General features: G+C 41.7%; 1 pseudogene across 1 annotated transcript; it reads left to right on the plus strand.

The window, feature by feature from the left end:
• The first annotated feature begins 2,431 nt into the window (after positions 1–2,431).
• Positions 2,432–6,895, plus strand: LOC148022313 (chalcone synthase 1-like; annotated as a pseudogene). The gene is made up of 2 exons (XR_015694483.1): positions 2,432–3,069; positions 5,411–6,895. The product of XR_015694483.1 is annotated as a chalcone synthase 1-like (transcript).
• The last annotated feature ends 20,949 nt before the right edge of the window (positions 6,896–27,844 follow it).

The following is a 27,844-nucleotide window of genomic DNA, read 5'->3' on the forward strand; positions in this document are numbered from 1 at the left end:
CAAAATGAAGGGAGGAGCCTAAAGATGAGAGTGGAGGTGCTAGTGACTATTGAAGGCCAAGATAGTGAAGCTCAAGACGATAAAGTTGAAGTAGTGGTGTGAAAAGTATGAAAATTTTATGGAGTTGAAAATGCAACATGTGTAGAAATTGATGATGTGGAGGGCCTATCTAAATGGGTTCACATGTCGATACTTAGCATGTCAATTATCATCATGACTCTCACATAGCCATTGACTCATCATTTATTTTATTTAGTTAGTTATCTCTACTTCTAGGTTAGGATAATGCCATGGAGACAACCAAAGCCGATCATAACAATATTCTCATCTTGCTATGAGATTTGGTATACAAGTAGTGTAATTACTCCAAATACGCCCTTTATGGTTTGTTTGCTAGTTTTTTGACTCTTGGAGACAATTTTGGCCTCAATTTCGGCTCCTACTTTGGTATTCCATGGTTGCAAACAATAGTTTCTAAACACACTACATCTTTGATACTATTGGCTATCCTCAAGTGTACACGTTACAAATCTTAAAGGTCTTAAATCTATAAGAAAAATATTCTAGTTGGGAATGGGGAAAGGATAGGTCAAAGAACGAGGTAGCATGATCAATGCCAAGAATAGCATAAAGGTGAGAGTAGATGTGCTAAGGATGGCTAGAGGCGGAGGTGGTGAAGCTCAAGAAATTGAAGCTAAAGTAGTGGCATGAGGAGGATGGAGAGTTCATGGAGCTATAGAGTGTGAGAAAGCTTGCACATGCTCATGTCAAAGGACAGGCAACTACAAGTGTGTATGTGAAAATGATCATGAGGAAGATGCTCTTGGAATGTGAGCCTTGGGTCAAGATTTTGATTTTCTTGCATGATGAAAATGAGTATGAAGGTGTGACATTGTCTTAAGTTGAGAGTTGCTTTGTGTCTAGTGTGCCTAAAAAGAAGTGATTGATCAAGAGTTTTCCACCTACAGTAGTAGACATCAATTTTATTAAGAGAAGTGATTGATCAAGAGAAATTGAGAGTTGCTTTGTGTCCAGAGCGCCTAAAGAGGAAAGTGATTGATCAAGACTTTTCCACCTACAGTTGTAGACATCAATATTATTAAGAAGCGGATTGTGTTGTGGACATGCCCTTATACATGGCCTCCCACCAACCGTGGTCTAAAGACCATGTTGTTGTACCCTGCTTTCAGCTACAAGGAAGCTATGCATATTTCTTTTAGATATGAGCACTAAGCTTTGTTTGAGTTGTCTAGTTGTTGTGCATTGTGAATGAGTTGCAAGCTCTTGCATGGGCTTGGGTTGTGCTGATCTATACATCATATTTTTCTAGTGTCACAATGGTGTTGAAATAACATCTTGTTCTCTAGGGCATAACGTTGTATTGTATTCTCATCACTTGAAGCCTTTGGTCACATAAGATTTCAAATACATTAAAGTTTTAAGACCATACAGATACTCTCTCTTTGTAAAGTGGACATCATGACATGGATTCTTTTGGCAAATGTTTTCTTGCGATCTAGAGGTTTTGGCAAAGGTTTTTTTGTGATCCAAAGCATATGACCACTTTTGTGTACTTTAGGAGAAGATATTTACATTTTTGTCTTTTCTAGAAGGATGTCATAAAGGTAAAGTTCTTTGATGTATTTAGTATTCATTATGTTCTAGTGATTTTGCAACACTTAAAGTGGTTGTGCGCGTATATATGAAGTTGTACAAGTTTCAGGAGTTGCTAGGAAAAAGAGACTTTGTCTATCTTGTTGTATATGCATGACCCATGCCTTGAGTGTAGAATTGTAAAATTTTGGCATTTTGGACTTACAACCAAAGCATGTGATTCAAATAACCACCCTTCTGATTTTCTCCTCCTTGTTGGAGTGATGATTTGATGCATGCATAACAATATTGCTTTCGTGCATGTGAAAGGGGGCTTAAATTCTCCATAATAATGCATATGAAATATTTGTATAAAAAAGGTTAAGAGGTATGTCATGACTCATGCTTGCATGTGGAAGTCCAAGCACGTGGTATTTAAGTATTCAAAGGGGTTAAAGCCATGGCATCATTGGCATAATTGCATTTGGCTTGCATTTAAAAGCTAAAGCACGTGATAAAGATTGTCCAAATAGTTACGGGCTTGGTCCTTGTTGGGGGGGTATACGTGCCACGATGTTGGATCCCTTCCTGTGTGAGCCAGAGAGTCGGCTTTGGAAAGGGACATCCAGGCTACTTGGGTTGCACTGTCGTTACTGAAAGCGTTTAATCCTAAGTGCGAAATCTATTTTGAAAGCTCGATTAGGGAGACAAAGCGCCATATGTTGTTTCGGTTGTGGAGTGAGTTTTAACGCGTTTCATTGTGATACGAGCTTTGTGGATGACGATCATGGGGGGGGGGGGGGGGGGTGGTGGAGGCGACGGCGCAGGCTGAGGAGCCTGTTCTCTCATATCATAATTATATTTTGACATGGAAGCACGAGATGAAAGATTTTTAGTGAGAAGCTGATCAAACGCATGAAGGAACGGCAACAAACCACCTTACCGTCTTTTTCAAAAGATGGCAGCCAGAAGCCAGCTGTTGATCAGCACTCTCTCTCTTTCTCTCTCTCTCTCTCTCTCTCCTCCCCCCCCTCTCTCTCTGCCTCTGCACTTGCTTTAAATTGATAGTCCAGAGGCTCACCATTTGCTCGACCACAGACTTAGCTACTATCACTCACTCTCTCTCTCTCTCTCTCCCTCAGCCCACAGCCATGTGTTGCGACCGTGAGACCAGCAACGGCGCAGCTTACCCTCTTTTGGAACAGCCATTTCTAACCAATATGGATCGCCCTGCCCCTCTTCAAGACAATATCTATCATGCCATGCCACATGATCCACCCCCCATCGCCAATACCAGCAATGGAAATTACAACAATGACGGCAATATTCAAGCGCATCCAAATGTTGCTTGTATCTTGGCCATGGCTAGGGCAACCCCGCCCCATCGAATAGACCAAAGCACTTACCCGGACTTCTACTTCAACGTCACAAATTCTAACCATAAGACCGAGCTGAAGAAGAAGTTCACCCGTATATGTGAGTTTGCTTCTTGTTGGCTTGTGCTTCGGAACTCTGCCTTACCTAGCCTTGCACTATTGATTTGCTTGTCGTAGACTTAAAATTTCCTTTACCCATGAAAGAGTTTAATCTCATTAGCAATGCATTTATTTGAAGTGTACTTAGACTTAACATCTTACCAAATCGCACAAATACATGCGTAGTAATTAGATTGAATCGATTACATGCTACAAGTGTGCTAGTAGGTTCATTATACAAGTCTATATAGAGACATGATCTTAGAGAGAGTTTTGAATTGAGCAAAAAGGCAAACTATTCAAGGTCACACCTCTCTTTTGCTACAATTCCTTCTCCTTTAATACCTTATATATTTGACTAAAGAGTCATGGCAACAACTTCATCCTACCTTTTACTCATTCTATAGATTACTAACGAACTTTTACTATATTATTCCTACTTTCCAATGGCTTTTGACTCCTTATCATTGGATTAATCAACATTTCTTTACAAATCCAGACTTTCCAATGGAATTTGCCACCTCTATGCCAAATCAATTTCACTTTATAACTCATATTTTCTAATTGCTTGTGCTTATTTTATAATGAAATCATGTTTTGTCTCCTGAACTTCTATGAAATTGGTTCTTGAAACTAGTTGAAACAACTTTGACCATTTAGTTCTATCATGCCAATAGCTTCCACGATATATGAGAAGAGGTGTTTTCACTTTATTATAAACAAAAGTACCCACTTAAATATAGGTACCTTCTTGTAGAAAGATAAGTTTTCAATTTGCAGAATAACATTTGGGCTATTTCTCTCATTCCAAGTCTTTTGTGATTTGTTCATTTATAACCATGTCCCAATGTTTTGTTCATTTAATTATGTGAAGTGAATTTGAGGTGAGGCTCTCTTGAGGCCTTTACTATTGTCATACACCCAAAGCCATGGTCCCCATTGCCACCTATGAAACACACATAGTCCTAATTATGTTGGAAAGTTTAACCCCTCCGTTTATAGAGCTATGCTCTTGCACCATTGCAACATCTAAGTCTAACAAACCTATCCAATGCAAAAATACACATAGTCCTTATGTTGGAGACTTTGCCTACTCCATTTATAGAGCTCGTGCTCTTGCACCATTGCAACATCTAAGTCTAATAAACCTATCCAATGCAAAAATACACATCTCTTCATGTCCCCATGGAGACATTTTGTGTTAATGGTGGCAATCCTACCATGGTCTAGCATCATTTGATTTGACAACATTGTTTGGTGACCCTTTCTCCCCCACTTCCTTCTCCTTGTACTCTTGTGCATCCATGCCATACAATGGAGACCCTTTCTCCCCCACTTCCCACTTCCTTCTCCTTGTACTCTTGTGCATCCATGCCATTACCTCGACTGAGGTTGCTTTGCATACTTTGGTCCTTATCCTTGTTATTAATTTGGGCAAATGTCTACTTGATTACTCTTTTGTACTTTGGTCCTTATCCTTGTTATTAATTTGGGCAAATGTCTACTTGATTACTCCTTTGTGATTTGCTCATTTATTTGTTATTAATTTGGGCCAATGTCTACTTGATTACTCTTTTGTGATTTGCTCATTTATCACTAAGTCTACTTGATAACAATTTGATATAAACCAATTTTCTATGTAATTTAATAATAAAAGAATATTATGTGACTCACATGGATAGAAAATATCCATTTCTATTTCTGGTGGGAAGGGGGATGGATGACCTTTGAATGCCAATCCATTGGAGAGAAAATATCCAATGGGGGGACCATTAAATGCCACTCCATTGGCATGTTTATCCTAAGGTCCCTTCACAATTGCTTTTGGATGGGTGAGCCCATTAAGTTGTAAGGAAACAAATGAGGTTGCATTTACAATTCGTGTTTCAAGATAACTCAATACATAATTGTATACTTGTTTGGTGATCTTTCATTAGGTCCATCAAAAGATAAGATGTTGCCAACATGCATTGGAAAGTGTATGGATAACTTGGATGTTTATAAACTATGGACAAGCCAAAAGTTGAAATGTGGAATTTGGAGGCCTTGTGGGGACTTGGTTCCCAATATGGTTTTTGGTTATATTATGAAGATTCAAGATGCAATTTGTTATGGTTTTGTGGGGACTTGGTTCCCAATATGGTTTTTGGTTATATTATGAAGATTCAAGATGCAAATTGTTATAGTAGATGACTTCTAAGTGGAGACAAACTAAGAAATGGAATATTTAGCATTTCCCCAAATTTGGTAGTAACGTGACGTGTTTTCTTTGGTGGGAATTGTCTGAACGAGGGAGCCTAATTTGGTGTATTTTGTGGGGGGTTGTTGGACGGTTGGTGCAGGCGAGAGGTCGGGGATAGAGACGAGGTACTCCATACTGACGGAGGAGTTTCTGAAGGAGCACCCGGAGTTCTACCAGCCCGGGACGCCGAGCCTGGAGGAGAGGAACGCCATCTTCGCGCGGGAGGTGCCAAAGCTGGCGCAGGAGGCGGCCAGCAGGGCGCTGCAGGAGTGGGGCCGGCCGGCCAGCGAGGTGACGCACCTGATCGTGGCGACGCTGACGGGGGTGGCGATCCCGGGGGCGGACGTGGCGCTGGTGGGGTCGCTGGGGTTGAGGCCCGACGTGAACCGGATCATGCTGTACATGCTGGGGTGCTACGCGGGCGTGACGGCCCTGCGGCTTGCCAAGGACGTGGCGGAGGCGAACCCGGGGGCGCGGATCCTCATCTGCTGCAGCGAGCTGTCGGCGCCGACGTTCCGGGCCCCGGACGAGGCACACCCCTACGACCTCGTGGGCACGGCCCTCTTCGGGGACGCGGCGGCCGCCCTGGTCGTGGGCTGCCCCTGCCCCTGCCCGGCCAAGTCGTCACCCCTCGAGAGCCCCCCCGTGTATGAGATCCACTGGGCCGGCGAGGTCCTCGCCCCCAACAGCCAGGACATCATCCAGGGCCGCCTCACACTCGAGGGCCTCCAGTTCTTCCTCGACCGTTCCCTACCGTCCCTCGTGGCAGCCCACGTCGGCTCCTTCTGCCAGCGCGCTCTCTCCCACGTGCCCGCGGGCCACGACCAGGGCCAGCAGACCAGTACGCCCCAGCTCCACGACCTCTTCTGGGCCGTCCACTCCGGCGGTCCCGCCATCCTTAACGCCGTCCAGGACGCCCTCTCCCTCCCCCCCGCAAGCTCGCCGCCAGCCGCGAGATCCTCCGCCGCTATGGCAACGTGTCCGCCTCCACTGTCCTCTTTGTGCTGGATGAGCTCCGCCGAGGCGCCGATCGCGGCCTCCCACCTCCCCCTCATGCCGATCCCTCCGAGTGGGGTATTGCCCTTGCTTTTGGACCCGGTGTGACCATCGAGGGAGCCGTGCTTCGTAAATTGACGCTCTAATAAAGCTCTCGTATCCCACATGTGTACGACGAATCGACTTGCCAAAAGTATCGGCAAGTTCCATGTACAAAATGTACGTGGCATGCAACAAATCATGCTAAGGATTACTCTACTTACTAAAGGCTTTCTCAAGCTACTGCATGTGGCCTTACTCTAAGAAGGCATGATTCCTCTTAGAGTAAGGCCACATTTCACATAATGTGATACACATTTGCTAGATTCCTGGCAAAGTGGATGGCTTTTCCTCTCTAATTAGTAATAACTCATTAGCTTTTGGTACTACTCACAAAAGTACTTACCCTATTAAAAAATATTTGGGTTGGACACTATCCTTCTCTACCTTTCAAGTGTAAATCATGATGTGCATCTTTTTAAGATGTGTTCCCTAGAAATGAAACAAAATATAGAATAATCAAACATCTACTTCTTTTGTTACATCCTCTCATTCTCGCTCGACCCAACTCATAACATTCATTGTTCATGTGCATTTATCTCGCAATTGCATGTGCACCACAAATTCTAACACTTCCTAGATTTGTGTATGGTTTTTGTATCACTTGTTGAACTCCTAGAACACCTTTGGCAATGTTATGACTACCACACATGAATGTGTTTATCTTAATAAGAAAAAAAATTGTGTAGAAAATCACATTGTTTTTCACTATCATAAACTAAGATCCTCTCAAACTTTTTGCTTTATTTTGATAGTTACGATACGATACAACTGCATAAACTATTGCCCAATGACATTCATGCATTAATGCCTTCAACTTTATCAAATATTAGTTTATTAGAAAATTCATTATTTCTTATTATACTTACATTTGTTCATGGGAAAGATGGGTTACTTAATACTAGTCTTGTAGTAAAAAAGCTACTTTTGTGGCAATTTGGACCCTCTACAAAAAAGTCCATTTCTCATTGACAATGAGAAAGATTAAGAATAAGTTATTTTACGAAAATGTGATCAACACAAGATAGTAGTTGAATTTTTTTTTGAAAGAGTCAAAGGAAGCTAGGAAGTGTATGTTTTTATGTCCATCTTTAAGACCATTTTCATAAAAAATCAACATCTTCTAGAGTTTCTAATCAAAATCATTTTTTTTAAAAAAAGAGCTAAAAGTGTCAATACTACAAGATGCATAGTATGTATTCTCGTTAAGAATTTTGGAATTAGATAAAACTTTTCACTTTTTTAAAATCTCCAAATAGCATTTCTAAGTGCTTTTTTTACTTTATGCACATTGAAAATCTAGTTTTTGTAGAAAGTACATTTCCACTTGAAACTTGTTTTAAATCTTCTACTTTGCTATCTTACAATGTTAGTAAAGTCCCATCCAATTTTGGTATCATATGCACATGTTATTTCAAAATTAGTGAAATAGGATCTGAGCTACTAGAGTGGCTTGCTCCCGCTTTTGTGGCAAATTAGAAGACTAGTATTAAGGAAAGCATTCTTAGTTTTTATAGGAAAACCAATGTACAAAAAAGTAGAGAATGTCATGCTGAATTTATGAGAGGTTGGGCTTGAACTCAAGCCACATGAGGTGGAGCGGGTTGACAAGACTTTTAGCTAGTGCATTTATTCCGCATTTACACCCATTAAGTGTTGACATGTGTGGTAGCTATCCCCACTTTTGCATACATGTAAGGTGCCTCACCACTCAAACAACCTTATGAGGCTAGGGGGCCAATTGACGCCCATAGTAGTGGTAATGGAGAGGAAAAGACTTAGAAATGTGGAGAAGCAATGGAGAGGAAAATACTTAGAAATGTGGAGAAGCAATGGAGCTAGATCATGTTGGTAAGAGGAGCAAGTACTGAGCACCCACATTGCCTTTCCACTCTCCGATTTGCCATGCATTGATCAACAAACAGAAACTAGATATTGCGGTGCTTCAGGAAATGAAACCTCAGGTTAGTTACTCATGAATATATGTGTGCATCACTTGGGTTCAAAATAAGATGTTTTTTTAACACAATTTTTATACATTTTTTACATACAGAAGGGTGTAATATAAATGGGTTATTTATAGATTGAATAAAAAAGGGTTATGTTTTATTCAGGAAAGTTTCAGAGATAAGTATATTTATAAATAGGCCTTGAACGCACGTGATGTAGAGGTTATATATATAATAACTTCCCCGAGAATGAAACTGGGGGCATTTGAAGCCCATCAACAACTATAGTTTAGCAATTATAGGCTACTCTAGGATTGCTAGATCTAGGATAGAAGGGGAGTCCTACTTCTTGTCCATGACCAGTTTGAAGCAAGGCTGGGCCCAATGGGATGGCAGCTGTGTAGCCACAAGGATTGGGACCTATGGATTTGAAATGATGGTTGTGGCAGTTTATGCCCCAAATACATGAAAGGATAGAATATCACTTTGGGAGAATTTAGCCACCAGATTGACGATTGGCAATGTTAAGTTTTTGAGGGATTTGAATATGATCTTAGGCCTGAATGACAGGTTGCACGACCATGGTAATATGCTAGAGTTGGAAATGTATAAATGGAGAAGCCTAGAATGTGCTCATAATTTGGTGGATGTGACAACATTGGACTCCTTGAAGAACCCTTTGCCCTTTACCTAGCATAACAAGAAAATGGAAGGAAATTGGAGAGCAGCTTGCTTGGATAGGATATATGTATTACTTGGAGGCTTGTGGGAATCACTTGATTCCCGATATCACACTCTCATAGATGTGTGCTCTTTTGATCACATTCTGATCCTTCTATGTTTAAAGTGGAGATTATTACAAGTGGTGATGAAGGTAAGATCTAGGCAAGAAGAGAATTCCTTGAGGAAGCGTGCTATGGATGGGAGAAGGTCCCTCTTTGTGAAGATCATACACTCCTCTGAAGATGTGGCATTTACATTATAGATCTTAGAGAAACCGTACCTACCATGCACCTCCTGGTTGAAATCAACTCCAATTCTTTGTAGATAGGGCATGTAGGTAGGATTATTCCTCTTGTATGGTAGTGTGTTACAAAATGCTATCCATGGATCTAAGTTAAAGTTCCAAATGTTTCTTCACCACTTTGTTTGTGCTTCATACCCCTCGGATTTCTTAGGCACCTCCATTACCTTGTCCTCCCAATAGCCTGTAGGCTCCCATTGTCACCTTGTGGGGTGTCTAATTCTCTCCTCCAATTCCATCACTTCCCCAGCCTTGCTGAGAGCTTTATTACTCTCTCCACTACCCTTGGAGATAACACTCTGTCCAATTTTATAGGGAAGGTGAAGGCAAATTCAGAGGATGATCGGCTGTGATTCTCTCATTGCTCTCATACTGCAAGTTCCTAGTTCTAGTTCACAGGATAGAACTCCTCTCCTTGAGGAATGGCTACATTAGGAACTTGTTTGGCTTGGCTTGGAGTTTTGTTCATGCTAGCTCTACCTTTCTCTCTGCATGCACCTCATTTCCAACATTCTCTCAGGGGGTATGATTTCCTCACCTTGTTCTTTTGTTTGTGCTTGCGTTTGTGGTGTGGAGCTTGGTTCATGTAGTTACTCTTCCTTATCATGGTCTTGCTCAAAGTCCATTGTCTCTTCGTATATTGGCTCTGTGAGCTCCTCAAGGGGAGACTGTGCTTGGTTGCTTTTACTCCCCAAACCCAAGCAATTCAAGTTTGTGCATGGATAATCTAGTTGTGAATGAGCTCTTTATTCCAACTTGGTTTGGGCACCTTAGCATGGAGTGCATGTTTAAGTGCTCTCCTTATTAGCTCTAATTTCATTTTGAGTTCATCAATCATCCCTTAACATTTAGACCGTGTTCAAGAAGGCTTTTTGTTGTACAAGCATCCCTGTCTCCATAGCTTTGCTTTCTGCCACAATGCATTCACTCTGTGAATGTGCCAGGCAATAGACTAAATCTTTAATCCTATCATCATTTTTAGTTGCCCATTCTTCCACCTTTCCTTTCATTTGCTCCAATCCTTGGTTCTAGTATTATGAGAGGATAGTGATTACTTACTCTTACTCTCGCCATAGTGTACTCATTTGTTCCCTTAGGATGGCCTGCACATGGAGTGAGTGATGCATGAAGTTGATTATGCAGCTTTGCCATCTTTCTCCTTGCTTATTTCTCACCTTGTGAATTTACCTCTTGTAGTTCTTTGGATAGTTGTTCTCTTTTTTTCTTCAAGATATTGACCTCTTCCTCAAGGTATCTCATATCCTGAGATGCGAGAGGGAATTGTGCCTATAAGGCAATGCGGTTCCCCCTCTTTTCATCATATAGGTTTCCTAGGCTCTCTTCACCCTGCCTTGCCTTTAAGGCCTCTTTTAATGCCATCACTTTTGTGGTTATTATGGTCATCTACCTTGTTTTTTCTGGCTAATAGTTTGCAAAGGTGTTCCTTTCTTCATCGAGCTTGGCAAGTGCGGCATATCTTTCTTCATTCATCTTGTCATGTTGACTCTAAAGTTCTTTCACTAGCCAATCATACTCTTTTGTGTTGCGCATTACTGAGGACACCAAAGTAGTAGATATTTTAAGGTGGGGTATCTTCTCTTATGGAAACACTAGATTGTGCTCGAGAGACTAGACTAGATGTAAGATTTGTTACAAGAATTATGATTTTAAGATAATTCCACATAGGGGCACAAGGTACAATGATAACTTAACAAGATACACAAAATCCCACAACTTGGGACCGTAAGTATAGACAACATGACTTGATAGGTTATGAAGGATCCCACAATCCAGAGCCATAGGTATATGGATATAAGATAGCAGAATTACAAGATCTCCATCGGTGGGGATGAATAAGATACAAGAAAATATTAGAAAATATCTCATACTATGAGATTACAAGGTGACAAGACAATAGAAGTATAATGGAAGACAAGACAAGACTAGATACCATGACTAGACAATAACTAGAATTGAAACTCGAAGTTACTTACTTGGACATCTTGAGTCCTTGAGCTCTTAAGACTGTCATTGGCAAGACTAAGGAGCTCTATGGCAAGCCCCTCCTTTTATAGGTGTTGGAGGGCAGCTAAAAATATTCTAGAATTTTCTATGATGACATCATTAATGATGTAGATGATGACATAACATATATTTTAGAAGGTTCTATGATGAGATGGCAAGGCTAGGTTCACATGGTTGGCTCGAGGATGTCCTATTAAGGGTGCACTTGCATGGGGTGTGGATTCATATGGCATGAGAAAGAATTAATCTATACACTTGATCATGGCATGTCAATGATACCTTTAGCCCTTGGCATGGTTCTGCATCAGCTGCTACTGAAGTGGCCTTTTGGTTTCTATGAGTGGAGCTCCTATGCTTAGTGCAGGTGCAAGATCTTGCACTTTTCTTATGAGATATTGTACCCAAGCCATGATTTTACTTTCATTGAATACCACTTCTATGGCTTCTTATACTAGGGTGATTGTCAGGGCCATGATTGGGAGGATTGCATGCATGGGGGTCCCTTCCACCAACGGTCTTTGCTCAGCCTCCTTTGTAGCAACACTTGTGCTAGGCACATCCTCACGTGTAGGGCTCATCATGGCTAGCTCTTGAGATTGAGAGGGATGATCCAGTGATCTTCTAATAGCCATGGCCACCTGCTCCTCCTCTTGTGTCTTAGTCTCTCTTTCTCTTCCTCTTATTTATTTTTACGTTCTTCTTCAGACCTTTTTGACTCCTCTTCCACTCTCCATAAGCTCTCATCTTCTTCCTTCCGTTTCTTTTTGCATTCTTCTTTAGTCTCCATGATTTTTCTCAGGTGGCTTCTATGTCTCTGTCTCCTTTTCTCGTGGCTCCGATCTTTTTGCTTGGGATTCTCAACATGATTCTCCTTCTTTCTCCTTAGCTTGATGGCGCATAACTTGGCTCCCCTTTTTTGCTAGCTATCCTCTTGCTTGAAGTTTCTTGCTGTGGAATGTGGCAGTCAGCTTCTCTCTTCTTAGCAGCTTATTCTACCACTCCTATTGAACTCTATTAAATTCTTCTTCTCCCAAATTCCCTATTGAGAATGAAGTGGGAGGGCTCATTGGAATGGGAGAGCAATGCTCTTCTTGGGTTGGTGATCATTCACGTTTCTCCTATATTACTTATTCTCTTTCCATCTACCCTATGGCTTCTTGAATTATGGCTATCAGCATCCCCCCAAACCCTACAAATCAACACCTTGGATGATGTAGGTTTTTTCCTCTGTGATTCCACTACTGTAGTTGGAGACTCTCCTCCTATTTCCCTTGGAGCTGTTGCTAGCACCTTTGTTAATTCCTCGATTGTTTTTTAGACATAAGTATTCTAGTTCACCTCATCCAATGCATTTGTTGCAAGGCTTTTAAGTAATGGCACTCATGTTCTATTCATAAGGGTGTTATACCTTTGACTTGAGAAGACAGTGTGGACCATCTTTGTTGGCAGTCTGATGGTGGGCTCAAAAATATTACCCGAGTTGATTTTGTCATTCGTGTAAACTTTCTTCTTATCCATTCCTAACATCCCATGGACATCTATCTTCATTATCGTTTTTGTCTTGCCCACTAAATCCAAGGCCTTCTTGATGACCTCTGAGCTAAGTTCGACTTTCACCCTCCTAGTGGCATCTCCTTGTCTGATTATCATCATACTGCTATTCTTTTGAACATCAAAAGTTTTCCAAAATTTAGTAAATTTTCTATGATCGATCTTGGCTCACCTTCTCCAAGTACTTAGCAAGATTGCACTGTTCTATTATTTGCATGACTACCTCTTTTGATGTCACCAGCTCCTCCAAATTATGGATGCTACGGTATTTCAGCTAGTTGAAGATGCATCTCTCAATGGCAAAGTAGAACTTTTTATGTTCTTTCTCCAAGAATGGGAGCTTGTTGACTTTATCATGTTGCCCTACCATTTTGGTTCTTGCCACCACACAACAGCCCACAATGAGTTCTCTTTGAATGTCATTTTTAGTATAAAAGATAAAGTGATTAGAAAGAAGCACTATAAAATAGTGAAATGTATAAACTAGGAAATGAAATTTTCCACATCAATCAATGTATACATTCCATGCAAGAACTTCATGGAGAATTTTTACTAAAAGAAGAAGAAATTTCAATTCATCCTTTCTTTTTGAAGTTCAACTCCTGTTTTCATTTTTCATTCACCTTCCACTTTACCCCCTCCCCCTCCCCTTTGGAAATTATGAAAATCCTTTGTAGTATTGTGAAAGTGAAGGTGTAAGGGCCTTTAGTGCATCATTGCTGAGCCTCATTGTTTCAAGATCAGTTATAAAAGGTTGGGTTATACTCTAATATCACATGACAATCCATATCTTGTAGACAAATACCCACATGTGTGATATAAGCCAATACATTGGTCAATAGGTCACCTAAGTTGATTTATCTTGCAATGTGGAGTTCCTCCTCTATTAGGATCCTATCCAAGTATGGATGTAGTATGATATTGTCTTCTAATGGTTGATTTCTTGTCATTGCAAATAACCTAAATGAAGGTGGAGCCACATATTTCTAGTCATACTTGGAAGTCTTGATGGCACATCGTTGCTCAGTATTGGTCATGATTTGATAACCCTCTTATTTCCATTGAATGCACAGAGCATACCACTTGCATAAGAAATTGGAGTCAAATTCAACTAATTGTCAGAGATCAATAAGATCCTACGGTGGCATGAGAATTTGTTCTTCTTGAAGGATGTGATTAATCGTTGGCTTAAGACATGTTCTCTTGAAATTTCATTGTGGAAATCAACTCTTCTATAATGGTGGAGGCCTTTATAAAGATGAATTTGTATTCTTCCCAAGAACACGGCAAGGAACATACCTCATTTGCTATATGTTCGTCAAGTAGACCTAGGTCCAAGAATTTGTAACTTCTAGCAAACAATGTGAAAGTTGAGTCTAGTTGTTAGATGCATGTTACTAAGTCATCTCCTATATCCATGGTCATTTTGAAAGCTAAATCAAGAATGGATTGTCATTGTTGTGATGGATTAAGGTCTACTAGTGGCTTTGGTTTAATTGGATTGGACAGGTTGGCATGTGGTGTCTCTACTTTGGGATTCTCATCGAGTTTGGTGAGCATCATGTTAAAGTACTGAGAATACATGTTATGGAGGATCACTGATGAGAAAATAGACAATTATAATGAGATAGAAGCATTGACAAGGAAGAACAACTAATATTATCCAAGCATAATGCAAGTACAACTAATTGATAATGACTGATTGAATGAGTGTGGGGATGAGTTCCTTTTATGGGCTTACAGTAGGTGGTATTGGTAGGTGGAGATAGGTGGAAAGGGACCATGGTATTTTTAATAAACCATGCATACATGACCTAGTCTAAAGCTTTATTTGCAGTCTGTTTCTTTGCCTTATTTGTCCCATAAAAAGAGGCTATGGTGGATGTGATTACACATTTCTCAACAACCCTCCTCAATCACAACCGTAAAAGACACTGAGTATACAGAGGCTGTCGTGAGTAGAACCTTGCTAAGTGCAGGCATGGAAGAAAAAACAACCACACAAAGCTAGAGGCTATTACAAGGCCTCACTAAGTATGTAGAGGCTATAGTGTGCAGAGGCTACATGAGGAGTTTTAGGAGCTTATGGTGGGAACATAAGGTAAGTCCACTTGTTGAACTTTAAAAAAGTATATAATCAGAAAATGAGCTACAAAAGAGGGACTGGTGAGTCTTATCCTTTTGATCTTGGGTTTCTTCTTCTCCTTCTTCTTCAATGTTTTCTTCATCTTCTTTGACTGTAGCAAGATATGCTCTTTGAGACTTTTTCTTAGCATAGTAGAATTTCTCAATATGCCTAGGTTTCTTACAAAAGTCATAGACTATGCTCTTCTTTCCTTTCACATAGAGGAGTTGTTGGTCTCCTCTTAGGATGCTTGTTTCTCCTTTGTTATTGACCTTCTTTTCCTCTTCTAGGAGAGAGGCTTTGATATCCACAAGATTCGGCTTTTGCATGTTGATTAATGTGGTAGACACATTATCAAATTCAGGTGGAAGCCTTTTGAGAAGCACTCCAATGCAAATGTCTTCATCCATCTTCAAGTTGATTCCTGCAAGTTGTGTCTACAAGCTTTCCATATAATTCAAATGAGTTGCAAGCGAGGTATTACTTTGTATGTCGAGCCTAAAAAATTCAATTAGTTAACCATACTTTGAGGATTTGGAATGAGCTCCAAATAAGGTTTCTAATCGATTCCATGTCGAGTAAGAGGTTTCACAATCATCAACATGATGAATGTAGATGTCATCAAGTTTGAGCTTGATAATAGCTTGAACCTTATCATCATTCTTATCCCACACAACTGAAAGTGCAGCTTCCCTTGGTTTCTTCTCTTGACCACTTGTGATTGACCACAAGCCTCTCTTCATTAGGATCAATTTGATCCTAGTTTTCCATGTATGGAATCCAACATCATTGAATCGGGATGTCGGTGAATCCTTGCCCATTTTGAGATTACAAGATTAGCAGAAAATTAGCTCCAAACAATTCCAGTTTCAGTTGAGCACAAATGCTAAGAATCATAAGGTGATAAGTATCAAGAGATACTAGGCAATTTAGTGACTATGATGCCCTTGAAGTTGGAATCTTCAAGATATGATGCAAGTCCGAGTCTAATGGGACCTGAAATGGTCTGGCACTGGCTAAGGCACTAGACGGATCTCATGCACTCAATAGACAATCCCACCACACGGCCTCGCAGGCTAGGAGCATTTGTCGAGGGATACACTATCCTAAACACTAATCACTGCGTGTTTATAGTCTGTAATCCAACGAATGTTCCCTTTTCCGTCTCCTCAGAGGGAGATTATATACATATCGACAATAAATGCCACATATCACAAACATAGGGGCACCCCATCGGCTGATTGCAGTGGCCCTACTACAGCTCTCCTACATCTTGGGGATTGGCCCCTCGATGCACTGCTTCCACATATAGACACATTCGAAACAAACTCCCCTCTTAGTGCCAATATATTTATCGTTCCATGAATGCATTGATCCTCACTTATCCGTTCCTTTGGACCCATCGACTAGACCTACAGCCAGATCGCTCACTCTCTCTATGTGGGTCAAATCCTAAAGAAACCAAATGCTATGCATCCAAGAGCTTGTAATTGATATCTTTTAACGATGCTTGATGCAAATGTGTACATTATTAAGTGCTCAAACAATTGAAAAACAGCTTCATACATTGTGCAGATCCATTCTTTTCATGTTTCCATACACTAACACATAATTGCTGTAATGAGAGAAGACACCGAGCCTTACACTCGTGCTGTACTTCCCTTTATTTAACTTAACGTCATCCTATATGAATAATGCAGAAAATGCATTAGATTTTATATTATATTTTAGCACTCAAACTTTCCTCCTCCCCTACCGTTTAAGGTTTTGCCTCGTTGCATAGGTAAAGGAGCGATTTCATGTGCATTTCATACGAAATAAGCAGTAAATACTCACAAAAACATATAAATGGGGATAACATGAGGCAAACCCTCATGCTTTATCCTCATTATACACTCACAGACACATCCATAATTTTTCTCATCAGTTTCCTATTTTTTTCCCCTTTTAAAAAGCATTTTTTCCAATTTTTCCTATTTATCCTTATTTATTATCAATAAAAATGGAAAACATTTAGCATTATTTCAAAACTCTGGATCTTGATTCTTTGAATACTAAACATGTAGATTTTATTGGTGCTTTTTTTCATGCTTTTCCAATTCTAAGCCCAAAAACCCCATTTTTCCTCTAAAAACCATGTTTTTCGGGCTTTTTTCATTTATTTCCCACACTTTAAGTGTATTTTTTTTGAGTTTTTTAATCATAAAAATAGGAAACCAGCACCAAATAACATGTCCATCAATTTTTAGCCCATAAAAACATTGTTAACCCCATCAAATGCGAAAAAAGAGCCATTTTCTTTGTAAAAATGCCATTATCGTGTATTTTTTGATTATTTCGGGTTTTGAGACTTGTTGCGGGTCTACAAACCAGGCCCCGTTTGATGCTCAGTCTGCCTCCACATTGCCATCCTTAGCCCACCTTCGGTTTGGAAGCGATCCGGTACTGCGCCGGAGGAGCATTCACCAACCGGGCTTCATTCTTCTTCACACGCAGGAACTGCCCCTTGCAGTAGAGAGAGGGAGGCATCCAGTCGGTTGGGGGGGTTGCTTATAGCTCCCATAGCCTCCCTCAATCATCAAGAAGTATGGCGCCTTCATCTGCACGTCCGTGTGAAAATCAGCATGCCCCCCCCCCCCCCCCCCCACCTCAAATTCTTTTTTTTTGTGGGGCTCCCTTTAGGGAGCCCCCAAAAGGCATGCCCTTTGGACTTATTAAGTCCCATTCACACTTGCCTTTGGTTCTTGGCCTCTCGGACATCCTATCTCCCACGTCTGGTACCCAATTCACAGTCTGAAAAATCCTGGGTGTCCGTCTTGAAGTCCTCCACTACCAAGCATCTCTTAGGGTCCTGTCTCACATGCCAAAAAATTATGAAAATTCATCAACTGTCGTCAAGTGGGTCTTTTAAGCCTTTTCCGGGCATTGCCGCTTAAAATCATACTGATTGCCACCGTCGCCTTCGACGAAGTCTATTTTTCCCTTGAAATTTGGCTCTTTTTAAGTACTTATCGGAATAAAAAATCATCTATCATTGCCGCCCACGGGATAGGGCGACTCAGTCCGTCGAATCCCACGAACAAATGTGAACATAAACACAATCATAAAGAGTATCACGCTGATACAAAATAGATCATACACAACATAACACATCAAAACTCTCACCCTACCCCCCTTGTCAAAACCAAGGCATAAAATCCACGAGGACTAGGCCTAGCATAATCTGATAGAAAGTCAAAAGCTAGTCACTAACCAACTGCTCCAACACACTCAAGCTAAAAAGATCTATCAAAGAGGTCATCCTAAGTGGTGGTCTGAACTACCTACCTAACTAAGGACAATGCAAGTAGGATCTCCTACTAGGTGAGGGTGCCTATAGCTTGATCAAAAAATAGTTTATGTTAGCACATTAGGTCTTTAGCTTCTTATTTTCCATACTCGGGCATGTAAAAAGGAGGGAATTGAGTGTAGTGACCCAAGGAGAACAGGGCATCGGCCTTAGGTCGTGTCTCGGTACCCAAGAACCTACCAAGCTCGTGCAAGGCGACACTTAATTCTTTTCTAACGCTCACTTTTATTTTCACTCCCACCTTCTTTTATTCTTATTTTTTAGCTAGAAGCCACCCCTAGGAAGACAAGGCATTGGCCCTGGTTCTGGCTCGTCCCTAGGAACCTACCAAGCCTTCACAAGGCGATAAACAATAGCTCAAGGATTTTTATTTCTTTCCATTTCTATTTTTATAGGGGTTAGAATCCCTTTTTACACACCTCCATATATTCATATATTGTCTTTTAGATATTTAGGGTTTTGTCTCTTTCCATCAGTATTTTAGTAGGCTTCTCTAACTGCCTCACAACTAACAAGAACTTCTACAACGGTTGCCTAGCAGGTCAGCAGAACAAGGTCACTAGAATTCCCATCTAAAACAGGTCTTACAATGCCTGACAATGCCTTGCACGAGGCAATGACTACTCAGACCTCCCCCAGACATACAGAGCCTAAACATGGGACTTCATGCCTTGAGTGCCAGTCCCCAACAAACAAAAGAAAGTAACCCTTACACGTACATATATCATTAATTGCTTAAGGGAAAAAACTCGGAAAGGGGATGAAACCACTTGGAATGGCCACAAGAAACTCCTTTGCAGCAAAGGCTCCCTCTAGCGACTTCATTAACATGTATGATGCAATCACTACAACAAAAAACCATTAATTGTACATGCACCAAATAGACGAATGGTCCTCTTGGCCTAAAGAAATAGCACATTTCACTGCAAACTAGCTGGCCCTCTTGGCCTAAAGAAAGTAGACTTTACCAACTTTAAAGAAGTTGGCCCTCTTGGCCTAAGGAAATAGATCATTAAAACCTGAAAACAATTGGCCCTCTTGGCCTAAAAAAATCAAGCAAACGTGCTTATATAGATCCCTCCTCGAAAGAAGGCAGATATACAAATGCACGCTCCACTCCAAGGGGAAAGACAAGGCGCTCAGCCCTAAACTAAATGCATCAATTTATGACTCATACCTCCTGCATACATAGCAAGAGGCATATGCATAACATGTCATCGAATCAACCTATGGGTCCAAGATAATAGTGGTAGATGGGTCTCGGCTACTCTTCTCATTATCCATATCAACCATCGCCTGCCATATAACGCGTGGTCTGATAATATTCCCCACAAGTGACCAGGTCCCGTCTCATTATCAATAACAACGTCCGGACTAGGACCACAGTTTGAAAAAAGATCCTCCTCATAAGTAGAATTTGCTAGTGAATCTGCAAACTGATTCCAATAACGTGGAATGAGCTGAAGAGATATGCTCTCAATTTCATCAAGTAGGGTTATAGCAGTTCGATGATACATACCAAGGATAGGATTTTGGACTATATATGTCCCATTAAGTTGATTTAAGATTAGCTAGGAATCCCCTTTTACTAACAACTACCTAAGGCCACCTTTCTTTTCAATATTCAATCCTATAATTAGGGCTTTATACTCTGCCATGTTGTTAGTGAATCCCCAAGATAAGCAGCTAATTTCATTGTAACTCTACGTCGGGGATCTCGGATAACTACTCCAACACTCCCTTTTCTATTAGGCCCCCTGGATGCTCCATCAAAGTATAATGTGTACGTCCACAATGGGTTTACATAGCCAGCCATCAATAACTCCTCTATTCATAATTATGATAATCAAAATTCAACATATTTAGAGGATGAAGTGACGACTCCATCCCACCTTCTTCATTAAACTCAACAGGCATGCTTGTCAAGATGTGTAAACAGTGATAGCAGAAAACTTTAATCTCCCACACAAAAAAACCGTCTTTTTGCTCAACCACTTTGTATCCCTTGCTCCACCAGATAAGCCTTCCCTGATGACATCTTTGCTCTAGATATGGGTGCTCCAAATAAGGGATTAACAGCCCCATCGACCAGTTTAAGCTCTCATGCAGGTCTCAAATAAGCACCACCATGGTCCTGCAATGCATTTATCGTGTTAGCATATTTAGAAATAATAAGGTTTAATATTATTAAGATTAACCTTATTCTTAAATTCCACTTCTTGTAGAGCAGCTAATAAAACCGTGGACTTATTTTTACCTATCCAAACTATCTTGTAAGGGCCATCCCATCTAGGTTCCAGCTTTCCTAGAAATAGCTCCCTACGCGCATCGTAATACAGAATTAATTGCCATTTTTTAAAGGTATACTTCTTCGCCTTTAGATCATGCAACCACTTCATTCGACGTTTAGCTACCTCCTGGTGCAACAAACTCTACAATTTGAGCTCGTCCAAGTGCGCTGTAGTTGTAAACCACTCAAATAAGGCATCTTCATCACCCAAAGAATGATTGATTGCGAATCTTATGGTCGGAAACTCAATTTCTAAGGGCAAGACATACTCCTCCCCATAAACTAATTGGAATAGGGTGTGGTCAGTGGCTTGTTTAAATGTCGTATTATACACCCAAACTGCCACATATAATTTTGTATCCTAGTCCCGTTTCTTGTCAGAGACTAACTTGGATAGGATACCGACAAGCTGCTTATTAGTACTTTCAACCTTTTCATTGGCTTGCGGATTATAGGGGGTCATCTTGTTATGCTTAATGCTCCATGCTTCAGTCAGGCTTCTAATTACCTTATTCAAAAAGTGAGTCCCATGGTCTGATACTATTTCCTTTGGGGGACCAAAACGGAAGATGATATGCTCAAGTAGGAAACTAGCAATCTCTTTTGCATTGTCCTGCCTCGTCGCCCATGCTTCTGACCACTTTGTAAAGTAATCAGTTGCTACTATAATGTATCTTTTATAATTAGTAGATGATGGGGTAATAGGTCCCACAAAATCGATGCCCCACTTCTCAAATGGAAGGATAGCCATAATAGGCATAAGTGGACACTTCCTATTCTCTCGACTATCATGTATTTGACATGTATCACATCTCTTAACATAGTTAAATGAATCTTGGAAGATGGATGGCCACCAATAACTAGCTTGTAAAGCCTTCCGTGCCGTCAACCGCCCAGCAAAGTGCCCTCCACAAGTGGAGTCATGGCACTCTTCCAAAATAAAGGGAACCTCGTTAGGCATCACCTATCGGCGATAGATATCATCAACACCTTGACTTTATAATGTCCCTGCGATCAAGGAAAATTTCAATGCCTGTTGTTTAATTTTCCTCTTCTCGGGTTTTGATAGAGTAGCTCATGTCTCTCCCATAGAAAGATAGTGCGTTATAGGAGCATACCAGGAGGGAATAGATGCTATATCAATCATAAACAATGTTTCCATATCACTTCCTTCAGCCAGGACCTCTTTTGGCTCTCTGAAATCCACAAGACACTCGACAATGCCCTGAAGCTTCGATGGCTTGCTCTTAATCTCGTAATCAAACTCCTGCAAAGTGATTGACTACTTTGTTAAACGATTAGGTGACTGTAACTTATTCAACAACAATTGAAGCCCTTTCGCCTTCGTATAAAAAACCACCCTCTCATAAAGAATGTAGTGCATGAACTTCTTGGTTGCAAATACCATCGCAAGACACAACTTCTCCATATAGGTGTAGTTAATTTTTCGATATGCCCAACTTTCGACTAGCAAAAGCTATCGGATGGTACCACTTTTCCTCCCAAATTTGGGCCAAACAGCAGCTGATACTATACATAGTTGCTGCTGAAAATATATAGAACATTTCACCCCTTTTTGTGCTTTTAAAACATGTGCTTTGGCAAGCTCTTGCTTTACATTGTCAAAAGATACTTTGCAAGCATCACTCCATGAAAACTGAAAATTAAAGGACAATAGGTTCATTAGTGGCAATGCTCTTTCTGCCAAGGCATTGATAAACCTCTGATAATACCCTACTGATGACAGAAAGCTATGCACTTCCTTTGGGGTATGCGGTGGACTCATGGCAACTATGACCTTGATCTTTTCAAGATCAACCGCAATCCCTACGGAACTGACCACATGGCCTAACAAGAACCCATAAGGGACTCTGAAGATGCACTTCCGTGGGTTGAGAGCTATGCAAAATTGTCTGCAATGCTCAAAACACTTCTGTAAGATAGTTAACTATCTATCCCTTATGGTGGCTACCCCCAGATCGTCAATGAAAACCTTCAATTCCTCGAGAAAAATGTCACCAAAGGTCTTGTCGGCTGTTCTCTGCCATGAACCTAGTGCATTACATAACCCAAATGCCATCACATGGTATGCAAAAGTACCAAAGATAGTAATAAACATCATTTTTAGCTTGTCTTACTTAGCAATCGCCATTTGGTTATACCCTGCAAAGCAGTCCATAAACGAATAGATTTCCCTACCCACTAGTTGATCCAATATTTGATTATTAAATATCAATGGGTAGTAATCTTTAACAGTTTTCTTATTCAACTCTCTAAAATCTACGCAAAGCCGGATCTGATTATTCCTCTTCTTCCTGATCACAACTGGTGAGCACCATTCAGTAAGCTGAACAGGGAAGATCAAACTCGCTTTCCGCAACTTCTGTAGTTCCTTAAACAACCCATCCCTTAATTCAAAAGGTATATGCCTTACTTTCTAACGTACAGGGAAGGTACCTTTCTTTACAAGAATAGTATGCATAGCTAGAGTGGGAGGAATACCCCTAAGTTTGTCATAGCTCCAAGCAAAGATGTCGCGGAACTCCTGATTCACGGACACATAGTCCTCTCTCTCTTTCAAACTGAGCATAGAATCCACTTTGATTGGCCGCAAATCATTAGGCATATCAAGGTCCAGCTCAATAACATCCGTGTCTCTTATTCGATCATGAGGCTCTATCGGCTCATTCAAGGTTATCTGATAAATATCCTTTGTAGTGGACCCTTCCTTAGATCCATCGCTTGATGACGTCTCATTATTAGATGGATCATCTATTGTTTCTAGTTCACTAGGGGATAAAGGAGCTCTCTCACTCTGAGGAGACTTAGGGTAAGCATCCACTATTACACGATGGGCACCTTGACCTAGAATCACTCGACCAGCGGGTATATTGACTTGATAGTCTGTTTGTAAAATCTAGAGCCTTCCTAGCAAAACCCGATGGCTAGGACGTCCTGCAAACCTTATCACCCTAAAGTCCAAATAGCGCTCCTCGCTTGCAATAGTAACGTGGACTTTAGTGATGCAACCTTCCGGTTGTCTTAGACTATCATCCGCCATCCTAAGAAGTGTGGAGCCGTCTTTTTGAATTTCGAGACCTAGTTGCTCAATCAAGTCTGAACGTATGATATTGATGGAGGATTCAGTGTCCACGATAGCATGCTCCACTAATATTCCATCCACATACATTGGAACCCTAGGGCAATTCTTTTCAGCATGATCGAACCAATCTTCTCCCACTCTAGCTATGCCCAAAGGTTCTACTATATACCCGATATGCAGGATTTTCTTGAATTCCTTGCGTGCTTCTGGAGAAAGTTTAATCAATTGCAGGAGATTCACATCTGGTTTGACTTTGCAAAGAGAACTTGCTAGGTCAAAGTCATGGTAGCTATCCAAAGTTGTCTCCTCACACCAAACCATTCTTTTCTTTGTTCGTCGGACCACCGGCTTTAGTGCCTCTTTCTTTACATTTGTCTTCTTTCTTGGCACCTATCTATCCTTCTCGGGATCCACTTTACCCTCAATAGGCCTTAGAGGTCCACCTTCCATATCTGGATTTAGGACTCACTTTTCCCTAGCATCCTACTTAGGGTTTCCCTCGACAGGTTTTACAGTTCCTTTATCACCCTCTTTAATCTTTTGCCCTCTTGTTATGGCTCATAGATTAGAAGTTTCAGCATCATTGACACATACAGCCTCATTAAGGCTGACTCCACTACCATGAGGCAACTCCTCTACAACAACCTTTCCTCATTGCAATATTTGTCTTGGTCCCTCGGCCGGCATATCACTATCGGGACCCAGCAACCTTGATGCAACCTCGATAGGGAATAAGAGTCAGAGGCAAAGGAAGAAGAGGCTGGAGGCTAAGATCGCACTGAAAACTGAGAGTGCTACAACTCTGCTTGTTGGAAAGAAGGTCACAAATGCAGAGGCAAAAACTTCGGCCCCCAAGATGGCCGAAAAGAAAAGTGCCAAGGTAGGGAAGTACCCGCATCCAAAGCGCCAATTCGAGGCCATAGACAAAGTGAAGGACTGGGTGAAAGAGGCCCAAGAGCACTTAAGGGATGTTGAGCCCATCCTAGAGGACGAGATCCATGATCTCACCAGCATGAACACAACGGTCTCAACCCCTCGACCAAAGTCAGGAGATGCAACTGCACCGCAGGCAGCACCCCTTAGGCCAAGCCTTGATGCCGTAGGCCCACAAATCAGTCACTGCCATTGGCCATGAAAATCCAGTTTAGGAGAGGGACGAGCAAACGACAGCCTCCTTACCACGATAGTGACCACCCCTGTGACATTAAGCCTGGGAGACCTGCTTAAGCAACATCCCACCCTATGGCAAGACCTGAAGCAGTGGGTTGAGGGCTCACAAGAACAAGCTGCAGATCTGCATGATCATGATGCAGAAACACAAATACCAAGTCTAACACTGCGCTGTGTGTCAAAATCCTTACACATTAATGCTTTCTGGGAAGGCACCGAGATGCATGCAGTGTTACCAGTCCTAGCCTTAGGCGACACAACGAGAAAGGGGATCGTAGACACGAGAGCCGAGGTTAGTGTGCTAAGCCACACAGTACTACAGACCTGGGGAAACCCACCTATTGAGACTGCTCGGTTTAATGTCACATTAGCAAATGGCATGAGAGTGAAGCCATTCGGGGTACTTAAAAACTGGCTAGTGAAAATCACAGGTGTCCAGTTCTCTATCGACTTTATAGTCATGAAGGGGGTGGACTACGATATCCTCTTGGGCCGACCCTGGATGCGTAATGCCAGGGTTATCGAAGATTGGGGTAATGGCTTGATCTTCTTAGGCAATAGGACAGAAGCTGTGAGGTTAGATATGGACACTTGGAAGACCTCACCAGTCAACTTGGGTGCTATCTCCGCAATGCTTAAGGGTGATGCTCTAAGTCAAGAAGTCCTATGGATCCTTGACCAAGTATATCCCATGCCCAGAGGATGAGTGAGATTGAATGCATGTCCTTGATATAGTAGACTTGCCGTTCTCGGATCAAGAGGCGTATGAGCAAGCCATCAAGATGATGGACACGACTGACAGCATGCCCTCTAGTACCAGTTTGCATGATGGAAGGAACCCTTCTTGGGAGACCTAAGCCTGTCACCTTCCAAGTGCCAAGCAACAAGAGAGAACTCCAGGAGGCTTTGGAATACTTAACAAACAAGCTCGTTGACAATTCAGCAGCAAACTTCAAACCACTCCAGGATCTCTTAGGCGAATCCTAGTGGGAATGGACTAGGGTGCATGACTTGAACCTTATGTACAACTGGGCCCTAGTCCCTGATCAACGACAAGAGATATACCAAGCCCTATGAGCAGTCTGACGTAGAGGACTCTGATAACGAGTACGAAGATTGCCAATCCTTCAGTGATGGAAGTGAGGGTGAGATGAAAACAGTAGAATACGACACTGAGGGACATGAAATAGAACAAATACGGGCGGACTCCAAGCCACAAAGAGAAGGGTCTATAGGATAGAGTGAGGAATCATGCGCATGGATTGTGATCGCGCTTGGTTAGAACATGTAGAAGCCATAGACCTCGAGCAAGCAAGCCTAGCTCAACCAGGAGCGACACCGGTGCTGCTTAGGGCAGAATCACTATTTGAACTACGACTTCCAGGGGAGACCCCCTCTTCTAGCGAAGATGGAAAGTTTGACTTTGAATCGGAGGTAAGCTCGGATAGCGACCCAGAAATACCTAGGCCGCTCAAGACCCAACACACCAACGGGGACCTACTTGTCCACCTGAGGCGCAGACGATTGAAGCAAGGAAGGGCAAACCAACCTAGGGACACAGGAACATACAAACAACGAAAACCATGGGACCTCCCTAAACGAAAACCATGGAACCAATCGAGGGACCAGCCAAGGTCAAGGAGGTGAACTTAGCCCAGGAAGGGGAGACACCTTGACCAACCTTCATTGCCGATGACTTGACTAAGGAAGAAGAAATGAGTATTGTCACTCTCTTGCGAGAGTACGTAGACGTATTCGCATGGTCCCTGGAAGAGCTTAAAGGGATAGATTTGAGTGTAGTGACTCATAATATACCCATGACACCAGACGTAGCGCCCGTGAAGCAGCGACCGTACCCAATGAATCCAAAGCACGCTCATACTGTCAAGGAAGAGATTGATAAGCTGATGAGAGCAAGATTCATTTACAAAATTGAGCACATGGACTGGGTATCACCCATAGTCATCGTGATGAAGAAAAACAAGAAAATTAGAGTGTGCGTCAATTACAAGAAGGTGAATGTTGCTACTAAAAGGGACAATTATCCATTGCCATACACTGAGCACATGCTTGAAAGAGTGGCAGGAAAGAAGGCCTACAGTTTTCTGGATGGCTTCTCAGGATACAATCAGGTGCAAGTGCATCCTGACCCCAATAGGCATAAGATTGCCTTCGCCACGGAGTGGGGTGTCTTTGCTTACATAGTCATGCCTTTTGGGTTGACTAATGCCCCTGCCACCTTCCAACGTCTCATGTGTACCATATTTAAAGACATGCTTCACAAGGAGTTGGAAGTCTTTGTCGATGACCTCTGTGTTTACTCGACCTGGATGGAACACTTAAACAAACTCCAAGCAGTCTTTGAGTGGTGTCGCCTATATGGTCTCTCCTTGAACCCCTTGAAATGCCAGTTTTGGGTGAAGCATGGATGTATTCTCGGCCACGTGGTGTCGAAGAACGGCATTGCCACTGACTTCTCAAAAGTCAGAGTTATTGTCGACCTTCCACCCCCAACCAACTACAAGGGAGTTCAATGCTTCTTAGGCCATACGGGATACTATTGGCGGTTTTTGTGCTGAATTACACATTGATAGCTAGACCTTTATACAAGCTGCTAATTGTCTTTGAATGGACTGAAGCATGCCAACGAGCATATGAAGAGTTGAAGAAGGCTCTAACTACAGCACCAATTCTATGAGCCCCAGATTGGACCACAACCTTCCATGTGCATATCGATGCTTCTAAATTTGTTGTGTGGGGGTAGTGCTGTGCCAATCTAGTGAGCACAACCTTGACTATCCAGTGAGATTTGCTAGTAGACAACTCACTGAGATGGAAATGAACTACTCGATA

The sequence above is a fragment of the Lygodium microphyllum genome, chromosome 17, assembly GCF_053477565.2.
Source record: "Lygodium microphyllum isolate KBCC chromosome 17, Lygodium_microphyllum_v1.1.10, whole genome shotgun sequence".
Taxonomy (NCBI): domain Eukaryota; kingdom Viridiplantae; phylum Streptophyta; class Polypodiopsida; order Schizaeales; family Lygodiaceae; genus Lygodium; species Lygodium microphyllum.